Source organism: Numida meleagris, chromosome 2, assembly GCF_002078875.1.
Source record: "Numida meleagris isolate 19003 breed g44 Domestic line chromosome 2, NumMel1.0, whole genome shotgun sequence".
NCBI classification, from domain to species: Eukaryota; Metazoa; Chordata; class Aves; order Galliformes; family Numididae; genus Numida; species Numida meleagris.
Window position 1 is genome coordinate 67267416 of NC_034410.1, and position 12933 is coordinate 67280348.

At 45.2% G+C, this 12933-nt stretch overlaps 1 protein-coding gene and 1 long non-coding RNA gene across 5 annotated transcripts in view; one reads left to right on the forward strand and one right to left on the reverse strand.

The window, feature by feature from the left end:
• Positions 1-3108, forward strand: part of LOC110394879 — a 62723-nt gene extending 59615 nt beyond the window's left edge. For all 4 annotated transcript variants that reach the window (XR_002435992.1, XR_002435993.1, XR_002435994.1 and 1 more), the window contains 2 exons: positions 895-1314; positions 2745-3108. This is a non-coding gene — a long non-coding RNA (uncharacterized LOC110394879). The remainder of the gene's footprint in view (positions 1-894; positions 1315-2744) is intronic.
• The window catches only part of LOC110394877 (cadherin-6), a 106463-nt gene that overhangs the window by 93251 nt on the left and 279 nt on the right, over positions 1-12933 (reverse strand). The window contains exon 2 of the mRNA XM_021388933.1: positions 12010-12185. The gene's annotated coding sequence lies outside the window, so the exon portion shown is untranslated. The remainder of the gene's footprint in view (positions 1-12009; positions 12186-12933) is intronic.

A 12933-nucleotide genomic window follows, 5' to 3' on the forward strand; every position in this document is an offset into this window, starting at 1 on the left:
AGCATACACCGAATGTGAGTGCCACTGGAAAACATTATGATCGAAGTACTCAGGGTTCTTCTAACAGTAGTTGCTTGAAATTTGAATACAGCCCTACAAATGAAATTTAACATGTCATGTCCTGAAAAGCCATACATATGAGAAATCTTCCTCTGAATGTGTTAGTGTTCATTTTTTGCTTTGAAGAACCAGCAGTTTTCAGATGGCGGCTCTAGTATTTTAAAACTTAAAGCCCTTGAGTCCAAGACAAAAACTAAGCTATTGATTAAAAGAAAAGCCACGGAGATGTTGAGAGTTCAGATAAAGAAATGAAAATGCTTAAATATCAGTATTTCTTTTCAGGCTTTTAATGTCTTACTGATGAGAGAGGCTCAAGAGGACAAAAATCTCATCTTCCTTGCTGTGAACCAGTGGAGCTCACAGCCCCTAGCTGACAGTCTTTTCCCCTAGCTCTACAGGCTATAACCACCCTATCCAACCCTTGGTTAAATCCACTGAAAGTATCAGAAATGGAAATAAACAGAGAGGAGGAAAAAAAAAAAAAAAGATATGCCATACAATTTCCTGAAGCATCTGAACTTGGAGACGAGAAAGTCAAGGGGAACATTAGGTCAATTTGAAAATAGAAAGATAACAGAACATATCATTGTTGTTATTTTCTATTTGAGAATAGCCTTGCCTGCAGCGGAGTCAGTTCCACTCTTCTCCACTAAGGTGTATATATTTGTTTTGCTTTTGTACTAATGCAAGTGAGCAAAGTTTGGCCAGCAGCATTAATGATATCTACTCACCTCCCCTTCCACCTGCTAGCATCCTAGCAAAAAGCAACAGCTCCTGCTCCATTGCTTCCCAGCATATAGCATCAGGATCACTCTCTGTCTTCCCTCCTACCAGGGGCTGCCCAGCAATAACCTAATAAGCAGGAGGGGGAAGCTCATTGAAAAACAGCACTGAGACAGTTGTGACTAGTTGCACAAAGTAAATGTCAAGAAAGAAATTCCTCTCTGGGAAAGCGTGTCAGGCAAGCCTCCGGCATGTATATCTGGATTTCACCCTCTAAAATAACATTAGCTGGACAACATTTAGCTCCTACGTTTGCAGATCTCAGCCTGACTCTGCCAAGTGCTGATTCCAATCCATCCCAATGGACTTCAGGGGCACCGAAGAGCAACTGAGCACACCGAGAGACAATATCCATCATTCTGCAGGATCAGAGCCATCACATGATACAAGAGGCCAGCTTTTCCTCTGACATATACAAGGGGATGAAGTACTCAAAGATCAATACAGCAAACTGGTGCCAGCAGTGTTCACGTAAGCAATTTTTAAGAAGCGGTACTAGTAATAATAAAAATAATCAACAATGCAAATGTAAACCTGAGTATGGTTTCTCTTAGATGCAAATTAAGATTTAAATATAAAAATGATAGGCTTGTGCTAATCCTTCTTAGGAAGTCATAAATTGTTAATCAGACCCTAGGCAGTGTTGTTTAATACCAACTTTAATAAAATAGCTGCCTGAAGCAGAAAGACAGTTGGGATCCTGACTCTAAAACTTTGGTAGCCTCATCCACATTTTTGTAGCCTGAGGCTCTTACACTACCATTGATACCAACTCCTTTGAAATATGCTCATTTTTTAGGCTGCTAAATTATTAAACACCTTATTAGTAGAAAGATTAGATGGAAGAAAAGTCATCTCTGTATGATGGAAAATGGATTGGAAGAGGAAGAAAAAGTTGAGGGAATATTTACATAAAAGATACAGCTCTGTTGTTGATATACAGAGGTAATCCATAATCCATAATTCATTTAAGAAATGAACCCATCAAATTACATCACAATGCATGACAAATTGCTACTGTTGAGCTATCCTATGATAAATTACATAAAATCATTTCTGTCAGAGTAAAACTTGTTTGCGAAAGCAATGTCACTAAAAGGTTATTTTCCCTGTTGTTCCATTGGATCTGTCTATCACACGCAATGTTTCGCATTTCCATCACACATCTTCATAGAGAGGGGTAGTGAAAGTTCTCTTGTACAGGGTAACTGCAAAGTTTACCAAATTAAAACTATTCTGAAAATTGCAAGAAAGAGGAAAGGCGGAAGAAGGAGAAATGTTTCTTCTTCATCCCTTATCAATACATGTCAGTAAGATGAGCAGATAATTTTGACAAAAATAAAAGCAAAAAATCAGTCATTTCCTTAAGTGAAATGCTTTTTCCTTGTATGTCCATAGCAGATTGTTAGCATGCTAATTGTTTAGTTCAATATGCAATACAGAGCACACTTGCTACTTTGAAGTGCTTATTCATGATGTCACGGATATTAGTGTATATTTCTTAATTACACAACAGGACAATCTTTCCCCCCTCCAACCTACTCTTTCTGTTGCTCTGATTGCTTTCTTTAACTAGCCAGAATAATCATTTTGCCACACAGAAGAAGATAAGGAAAAAAATTGTAAACAATTTTAAAAGCCATTTTAATTTAATAACAAATTGGGAGCTGTACTTTGTGTTAAATTAGCACTGCAAGCCTCATATCAATTCAAGGCAAGGTTCCTTGTTCGTTACTGCTTAATTAATCAGTCCTGTTTCCATCTAAATGAAAAGTTTTCTCTCTCTCCCTATCATCTCTAATATCTCATTTCAGGCAGCACATCAAGCTAATCTTGCTTACATTAGCAACTTACGTCTAATGGCTCAGCTCAGTTATTTACAATAATTCATCCTATCCCAGATTACAGACGAATCCTGCTTGGTCTGTGCTCCATTCAGTCAGTCCAAGTCCACGGTACACCAGCAGGTGCAGAGCAAGCTCATCCACCCCCATGACACAACATGTGAGGACAGAAACCTATTTCCAACACAATGATGTCTACTGAACTTCTGTCTTCCTGATGTGTCTTGTCTTCCCAGAGGCAACATGCAGAGAGCTGGGCAAGGGATCGTTTTGTTATAAAACAACAGGTGAGCATGAAACAGTCCAATAGAAAAAGAAATATGCAAGGGACAGAGAAAATGCGAAGTTGGGTGGTGCCTGAAAACACATCCCCATCACCCTTACACAGCACATCCTATAAATAAAGCTGGAGTCAACGTGAGTCCTGTGCTCTCATCAGCGGTGTATATAAAACATAGCAAACCTTCCACCATACCGCCTTCAGAGGAAATGAAGGACTTAAGCACTGGCTGGCTGGCTGTCTCCTCTGTGTGCTCACCTCACCATTCACAGAGCTGAAAACTGCTTGCCACAGTCATAATATTCTACTTTCTGTCACTGCCATAGCCAAGTACACTATGTCTGGGAGTTAACAAAACACTCCCGGTATTTGGGATTGCGCTGACCTGGCCCCAGACAACCACTTACTGAAGCTGTGATCTCTGGTAGCCATCCAGCCTACGTGCCCACCATTGCAGGTTCAGCCTCCAGAAGGAAGATTTCCACGTGCCTGCCCAGGTCAGGAGGGCTGCTGGAATCTCCCTCCCTTTTCAGGCAGCATCACTGCTTCAGCAGCTCCATCCCCCGTGACCCGGAGCCATGGAGAAGTAACAGATACTGGCTGGGGCAAGGGCTCGAAACTGAATCTGCATCTGAAGGCCTGCACCACGTGAAGGCTGGTTTTAGTGCCAGTTTGGCCAAAGATAAATACTTCTGTAATAAACAAAAAATATGCTTAATTAAACGAGCCATTTCAAGTGGACAAAAGCTGTCCCTGAGTAACCCTAGTATTTACTTTTGCTCCTCCAAGATTCAGGATGGTATTTCAACAGGAAGGAAGAACGTGCAGTATATCTTAACCTAGATTTGTGACAACCAGCTTCTGACCTCACATCTACCAGCCTGGTTGAAATTACAACCTGTTGCTAAGCAAAACTCTATCATACCTTAAAGTAACTGTGATATCAAATAGCTTTGAGATATCTGACAAACGGATTGCAGGAGATTAATGAGGAGCAGTTTCAGAAATCCTGTAAAAGACAGCTTAAAATGCTAAAATATGATAATACATTTCATTTAATAACAATATAAATTCTGTGTTGTGAAAAGAAGGAGCATCTTTTTTTTTTTTTTTAAAGAGGAAGACAAATCCTTTCTATAGATCAGAGTGCACCGTTCTGTTTCTGACGGGAAGCACTGCCCTGAAAAGCACTGAATTTCAAAGCTGCTTGAGATTAGACTGTCTGTAGAATTGTGCTGATGGCTGTAAATATTAATAAATAAGATATAATAGGCCAGCACTTTCCCCTCAGATTAGCATGCACTGCTTTTATCTTAAGAACAGACGACCTGAAGACACAAGCACCTGAAGGAAGAGTTTGAGCTAAGAGTTGCCCTCAGAGGTGCAGCACTTGTGCTAAAGATTCTCCCGCGATGTTCTGGCATCCCTGCACTGCATCCCCCTGCGACTGCCCCCAGCCACTGGTGGAAGCAGAGGCATAGCAGGGAACGCAGCTCCATGCTGTGCAGATGAGCCAGGGCCCCATTCTACTAAAGGGAATTCAAAGGGAAACGATGACCATTCCTTACTTGGTTGTTTCCATCCCTACTTTTCCTAGTCTACTGTTTAGAAACACCAAATATACAAATTTTTGGAGGTCACCGTTTGGTCGGCTCTGAATTAACTGTAAACACGACATTACAAGATCCTGACATCCTGATCCAGGAAGTCACTTAAGTATCAAAACAGTCTTGTGGACTTTGGTGCAGTGTATTGCTCTGTTTAAAAGTAAACATGCCTTCAACAACTTTCTGCTCTGGGACCAGGTATGTTTAGGCAGAGAGAGAGAACACTGCTTTGTTTATAGCAGAAATAACTTGGCAATTATCGGCGGTGAGAAGGGAAATACAGTAGCAGGACATTCATATTGTTTAGACTTAAATGGAGTTTAGATGAAATACAGAGTTTTATAAAACTGGTTGGCACAGCATGGATTGCTTAAAGGGATGTGGCTGGTGGGCTTAAAAGTTGCTTCTGCATCTTTTTCCCTTTCAGCAGTGACAGCTAAATTGAGCACCAATTTCACAAAAGGAATTTGCTCCCTGAAAGGGATTCTAGCTCTCTATATTCCTGCTCTGTGATCTCCCAGAGCACTTTTCGTACTGTGAAAATGAGGAAATAGGCTCTCTTGAATCCTTACCACAGTCGCTCAGTTTGTAAGGCCAGCTCTAAAAACATTAGAGCACAGTGGTTTGGACTTGGACCTAACCCCACGATATAACTTGCAAATTCAATGCAGTGTTGTTGGGTTTTTTCCCTAATGTTTTCCTAATTTTCTATTTCTTTACATTAGGATGGATACCTATGACAGGGGTATGGTGTATGCCATGTCCTTACTCAATAAACTTTTTTTGGCTCACCTTCGTAGCTATGCACTAGGAATGCTGATTCTTAGATGTTTACAAAGCAGGGGTGCTTTGAAATGGATTCCTATAGGGATGGAGGTGAACAAGAGTGTGGAGAGTGACCTCTGGCTGCCCTGAGCCACGGGCAGCAGCATGCAGAAGCAGCAACCTTTTTTGAGACTTCTTTATCCCCTTTTCTCCTGCAGGCATAAGTAGGTGGAAATGGACAAGGCAGGGAACTGCAAAGAATCTCTGTGGCTGCTCCAACCAGGCCAATACGGAGAGGAAGGTCATCTCCACCTTGCTAAGGGACAGCTCAGATTACTGTCCCCTGAGAATGAAATATTCAGTCTTATCCTGGACTGCTCTGGATCTACCCAGTCTGCCCTTCCCCTCTACACAGAACATGACTGAACAAACAGGCAAAAGACATCCAGAAAGTCCTCTGGGGAGAGAGTGTCAAAGCAGCTGCAAGGAGTCCTTGAGAAAAATAATTGTCTTTCTTCTGGATGAAAAAAAGAGACCCAAATCTGATTTTTTTCCATCTATTCTTTGATCAGCTCCAACAACTGGAGCAAGCAGCAGAAAGGCAGAGGAGGGTTGGCTGCAAGCAGTCCTCACTGGAGGTGCCGGTTCAGCATCCCTGCTGCACTGCCAACTGCTTGTGTGACCTTGGGCAAATCACACATCTCCACTGCGATCTGCTTCCCCTCCATTCTGCAAAACGAGGCAAAACAGAGGCCAGCTTCACTGGGTCTGCATGGTGAAGAAATATTTTAGAAATGGTGGAATACTTGAACAGCTTTTGAGTGAATGCCCCATGCAGATCAATGATGTCTTGTCCCATACGTGAAGCAAGACCACCAAATGTCCACACAGCATCTCACAATGATTGAGATTTTTGTGACACAATACCAGGAGCTATTTCACTTTCTTTTTGTCTGTGAAGATGCTTTTGTCAAATAATGATTGCCAAACTAATGACACCCTAAAGTTACAAACCACAAGGCACTCAAAGATAATTAATTCAGCAAGGAAACTGTTTTCACCTGAATGCTTAGGGCAAAACGTAAAGCAACTGTGCTTTTAATTGTTATTTTTGTTAATGCAGTGAAACTAGGAGGAAGTGGAAGAAGGACATGTGGATGTTCTTCTAAGTGAGAAGGCTTTCCCTTGGCAAGAGCGTTGATGCCAAGGCCAGTCCTCATGCTCCTTGGTGCCAGCACCCAGCAGGGACACATGGATGCATGTGGTTCTCCCACCACCAGACCAACTCACATGCAGAACAGACTTGGAGTCCTGCCACCTTCAAGAACCCCATGCAGGGTTACCATCAGAGGCAAACATTTCTTTAGGTCTAGTCCCACTAAAGCAGAGCTAGATGCTAACATCGTGTTTATAAAGCAGTCTCTGTGCTTACTGGAACAATTAGCTGACAATGGAGATGCAGCAGTTAGGGAGAAAGTGGCTCTCCTCACACCCAGGTGAGCATGCACCTGCAGTACCTGGAGAAATTTGACTCACATTTAATTTCAGTGCTAATTTCCAATTCCTGCTGACCCTTCTCCTGGGTGTTCCTGCTGTAGTTCTGCAATGAGACGCAGAAGCGGGGATGCTGGAAAGAAACACTACCTATTATCTCTCAGGCAACTGTAAACATTACAGCAAGATAATAGAATTAGTTTAACTGAGAGGAGTTAAGGTACCCAGATAGCACAGGACCGATGCCATTCATAAAGTGATCTCTGTGTACTGCGGTATGTCATTAGAGAAGAGCTGTGGGGATACGATGGGTATTTACGTTGCAAATCAAATCCAACAATCTGACTGTAACGAAGCACTTTCTGAATATATAGATATATGCATATCCTGGCAAGGCAGGCTAATCAATCCATAAAATATCTGCCCACAATGCCAGAATGAAGCCATGATTGAGCAGGTTACTTAAAACATTGCAAGGCTGGCACCATTCCTGAATGCGACCAGATGGAAATGTATATGTTCTTTGTGTTGTGTGCTTGGCAGAGGGGACAGCATGAGGAGTGTGTCCTGGGGCTGGGTGTGAAGAAAGATGGAGCAGTACCAGTGCAAGGGTGGATGTTTCAGCACAGTTTCAGGTGCTTTGGCACTATCACAGTGAAGCAATCACTGCGTCGCTTCCAGCTTCTTTTTAGAGGTCCAGCCCCGTAACCAAGGGAGAACATCACTCAAAAGAGTCCTGAACTACAGTTATCCTAATTTCTTCAGGGAATGTTCCTGTTAACAAACAAGAGCATAAATACAAATCTCCACAATGTTTGTTTGGGCCTTTCAATGCCAAGCAGACAGCCAGGAAAATAAATAAAGCCAGAGGAGATGTTGGCAGCCAGCCACACCTGGATTAAATGCAGGGGATGGTCATGGGTGTAAGGTGAGATAATGCTGCCTGTTCTGGGGAGGGGAAGCCACTGGTGGATGATCAGGATCAGGACACACAGCGGAGCCTGTATAAGCTCAGGAACTCAATGCTAGTGGACGCCTAGCAGATATCGGACAGTCCTTGCAGGACGATGAGAGGAGCTCTTGGGGTGGGATGTGCTGCAAGAAGAACCCAAATGGATGTGAGGAGGAGTACTCAAAAAAACCCTAAACTTAAAGAATGCTTTTATGCAGCACTTCCTCCATCTAGCTCTCCTGCAGCGTCACTCACAATACAAACAGAGAGGATGACTTTTTCTGTCACTTCCCTGCTTAGTGCAAGACTGCTGGTGTTTTGCATTTATTATGTATTCTTCAAGGGTGTCTTTAAACCTCAAACAGGGAGTAATAATCTGCCCTGTACCTTTTGTTAAGCAAATAAAGGCAGATAGCAGCTGAGTTTAATTACACGAAACATCCCTTCTATGTCTCCTCTTTCTCCATCCCGAATGAAGCAAGCTGAGATGCCATAAGATCTTTCTCCTCAGAATGCCTGATTTCTCCAAACCTCTTGGAAGGGCTGCCATGACTAAGCAAGCAGCAGAGCAAACCAGCTGCTGCTGGTTTTTATCTCCACTGGTGCACATTTAGGCATTTATACTGCAACTTGAACCCTGCACTGAGTCTGCAGAAGAGATTGGGTTCGGCAGCATACGGAACTTCATGTGCAGGATGGGGGGCTCGCTTCAGAGGTTTCTGTTGGAGAGGAGCTGAATTTGGCCCCAGTGGCAGTGAGAATAATGACATTTGTCTGCCTTGTTTCTGAGACTTAGGTACCAAAGTAATTATTTAGAAAAAAAATAGAAAAAAGATGCAATCTCCCCCAATGACTCAAAGCCTTTGAAGAAAGCAGCACAGTGTGTGCAGCTTGCAGTATCTTGAAAGGGTTAATTAAGAAGTCTCCCTGACACTCAGCTCCCAGCACAGGGCCCCTCCGCGGCACTTCCCGCACGGGCACGATAATCAAAAGATACTGAAAACCAATTCTGCTTTATTCTGGTGTAATTGCAACAGAGCCACCAGAGGAATTGCAACCATTACGCGGGATGAGGCACCATCGCGGTGGGGCCTGCTGCTTCCAGCAGATTTTACCCACTCATTTTTATAGATTTCAGCTACCTTTCATTTTAGTAATTAGCCAGCATTTCCAAGGAGATCCATAAGCAATTTCCTCCTCATCTTGAGCCATAATGCTACAAGATCGCGCTAGCAATTGAGCGTAGCTTAAAAGTAGTCAAAGGGCAGAAGGCACAGTAAAAAGTTAAGCAAGAGACGGATCCCACCATATAACAACAGATAAATGTCAATGTCCTCTACATCTGCATGACTACTGCAGAGAGCACAGGCATCCACTGGAAAACCCAACAGCGTTTCCTTCCAAACCCCCTAATACTGCAGGGATCTGCTAACGTCAAGTAGATTGGTACACTGCAATCTTCAGTCAAAGCAAAATTTCTGGAGCAGATGCAACGGGAGAATGGGCTCAGGGAGGGCCCTGCCCAGGACCCCAGTGTGCCTTGGGCAGTGCACTGAGCACAGCAGTGCAGGCAGGACTGCAGCCGGGGAGTACAGCCAGAACTTCTATCAAGTTTACAGCAGTTTCAAGATCTTCAGCAGAAAGGAGGGAAAAAAAAAAAAAAAAACCCACAACGTTTTTTAATGCATGTGTTTTGCTTTCAAGGAAGTCTCTCAACTAAATATTTTTGAAACAGCAGATGGCAAAATGCAAACTTTCCGAAAGGAAAAGCTGCCTTGAGCGGCAGGTTACCGCCTGCATGGGAATGCTGCGCAAGGGAGGAAGGGAGCAAAGAGCCAGAAGTTAAAATACGGATTTCTAGCTGAACAACTTGGCTAGAAAATGAAGACCATGTCTACGTATCGCTGGCATGGCAATATGTAGGAGCTTTGAATTGGTGTGAAAGCTAAAATACCTAGAGAGACTAATAAGTCCCCATGGGGACCCCAGTTTGCTAGGTCCTTAGATGGCTGCAAAGGATAATTGCAAACAACTACAACAGGACTGAATCAATGCCACTTTCCCTGGGAAAAATAAATAAATAAGCATTGCTGCCTCTGATTATGCTGCTCTGAAAAGACCGGCTGCCTGCCTCCTCCACCTCCCCCACCTCCAAAGTCAACTGCAAGCCACTAGAAATATGTCCAGAAAGATTATGGTGCAGCTGAAAGCCAGAAGCACATGAGATTATATATTTACCGGTGCTGTGTCGGATAACATCTGAGAAGAGAAAAGAGCAGAGGAAAAAGGGATTCAGCCCTGCAGTCTTTATTAGCATGTATGGGCTGTTTGAAGGAGCTATCCAATTGTGCCGTTGCTACCAGGCCTCTAAAACTGTATATATCCCTGGTAAAGGAATCTACTTGATCTTGATCACAAGCCTCCAAGCTCGACCCGACTCTTGTGACATGCAAACTTATTGCCTTCAAACAAGAATTAGAAAGAAAGAAACGAATAGGGATGCACCATTACCCATAGCATTATATTGCTCAGGAACAGATGTTAATCAATTTTATGGAATGCTTTAAGTAATATGCAAGCACTTTTGCACAGAACTGACTGCATAATAGAGATTTCAGCCCAGCAAATACATGAGATAAGCCTTTATCTTGACAGGGAGAGTTATGTCTATTTTGATTAAAACCAAAGAGGTCTGCACACTCAAGCAATTTTATTCCCTTGGAATTACGTTATTTCCAGGGCGCTATTACACATGGGTACAATGACAGAAGGCAATGAAAATAACCTCGCTCTCATCGTACTGCCCTCCTTGCGCATGTGTCTATGCATGCAGCTCATGAAGTACACGTGTGGATCCATGTACTACCCTTGCCAATTCCTGGACTAACGGCAACAGTCATCCATTCCTCTCTGCTCCAGCTGTGCTTGGAGAGCTGTCAGTTTGGAGAAAGGACTGACCTTATACTAGGTGAGTAAATTCTGCTACACAATCTCCCCATGCAGTGCTAAAAGAACTTCAAAATCTCACGTCATGCAGAAGTACAAGGAAAAAGATACCCCATCCTCTCCATTTGTACAAAAGTAGCTGCTGAGCTGGGCGTAATTTTGGTCATTAAACTTCTTGATCCTTGAATGTCATCAGGAGTTACTTAGGTGACCATCCACTTGCACTTACAAAGTACTGCATTTAACTCTCCATAAAATATGGATTTTATTGCAGCAGTGACAAGACTTCTCTCTCTAGCCACTGACCTCTACCACCATTGCTTATCTCTTGACTCAACCTTCTGCATAAGAATACATACATAGTCTATATCCTGTGTATCGGTTTGTGTGCATGTGCATGTAGGTGTTCTATACATGTGAATATATAAATAGTTCAATCTATCTGACATGCAAAGTATGCTACCAGCTCCTTAGAAACATTGACAACAACCAAATTCAGCACTTCTTTTTTTCCTGCAATTATCCAACTTTTCTTCTGCAAAATGCCTGCACGCCTACCCCCCTTTCTTCCCTCACCTCCACCAATCCCCAATCTCTTCCTTCCCCATATAAAGCCTTTCACATTTGCCAATCCCCGCAGCATCCCTAGGTCCCCCGCTTTGCCCCTTCTTTGTGCCGGGGGAGCGCTTGTCTCAGAGCTGCTCCGCATCCAGCTCCGCACTTTGCCTTTTGCTTGGGATCTGAAGGGCTTTGCCCTGTATCCATTTCACTAAGACTAGGTAGCGCCAAGAAGCCAGCACAGTTTTTTTTTTTTTTTTCCCCACAGAGAAAAAAAAAACAAACAACCTTGCCTCTTATCATGCTTTTCCTTTTCCATCATCATCATCTTTCTTGTTATTATTATTATTCATACTTTTCCGACCGCACACGACCCTCCGCCCGCCTTCACCTCCTCCCTCGCCCCCAGCGCTTTGCTGCCCATCACAGAGCCCTCAGCCCAGCGCCGCATCCCTTCCCCGACTCAGTGCCCGCGAGCGCGGTCCCCGCAGCCCCCGGGGGACGGAACCCGGCGCGGTCGCGGAGCCCCAGCCTGACAGCCGCCAACTTTGCGAAAGAAGTGACGGACAGCCCCCCCCCTCCCCAACCCGCCAGTAGCATTCCCAATGAGCGCGGTAAAAATAATAACAATAAATTAATTAAAAGGAAAAAAAGAAGGGAAAGGTGGCCGCCTGATGACGGCCGAAGCTCGCTGCCCGGGGCGCGCAGCCCGGCTCTTACCGGCTCGCAGGGCCGAGCTGGGATGGGTGGCGGCGGCTCCCGGCCCCTGCTGCCCGCGCTCAGCCTCCCCGCCGCTCACTGGGGCTGCCGCTCGGCCGGCAGCACTTTTTAACTCCCGCATGCAGGCAGCCCGAGCCGAGGGGGCTCTCTATCTGATTGGTTTCCATTCAGTGCTCCTGATTAATAAAAAAAAAAAAAAAAAAAGGAGGGAGGGGGAGGGAAAAAAAAAAAAAAAAAAGAAGCCAAACTCCTCCCTCGCTGCCTGCCTCCCCGGCAGGCGCACACTCACACACGCTCACACCCACCCGCGCACACGCACTCCGGGCGATGCGGCTGCGGAGCCGCCGGAGCTGCCGCACCGGGGCCGGGAGGTGCGCAGCGGGCGGGCAGCGGCGTGCGAGCGATGCGGCGGCGGGGCAGTGGGGAGGGCCGTGCTGCCCACTCCCCCCCCCCTCCCCGTTCCCCCCGAGAGCTGCTCCGCGCGTGAGGTGGTGGCTTCGCAGTGAGAGTGAAAAGCAGAATGGAGTGGGGGCGGGGGGGTAAGAAGAGGAGAGAGGCGCCCCGCTCTTCGCTCGCTCGTGCCGTGCGGTTTCTCATCCCGGGAGCCGCTTTGTAAGTCCTTCTGCCGGCAGCAGGGATGCCCGCCTGCTCTTTTCCCGCTCTTGCTGGGAACTTCCCGGACTTGATGAATCAAGGATCGCTGTGAATTATTAATGGAGACGCACCTCGCGGGGGTGATCGCACGTGGCGGTCTCTATGTGAATGGGAAGCACGGGGGGAGGGCTGCCAGGTGCCTGCCTCCTTCTCTCGGAGCCCCCATCCCGGGGCTGCCCGCTCCCGTGCTACGCGCGTTCTTGCAGAAAGCGGAGATCTCGGCTCCTCCGAGGGACCGCGCAGCCCCTCTGCGCGCGTGCACGCTGCCCC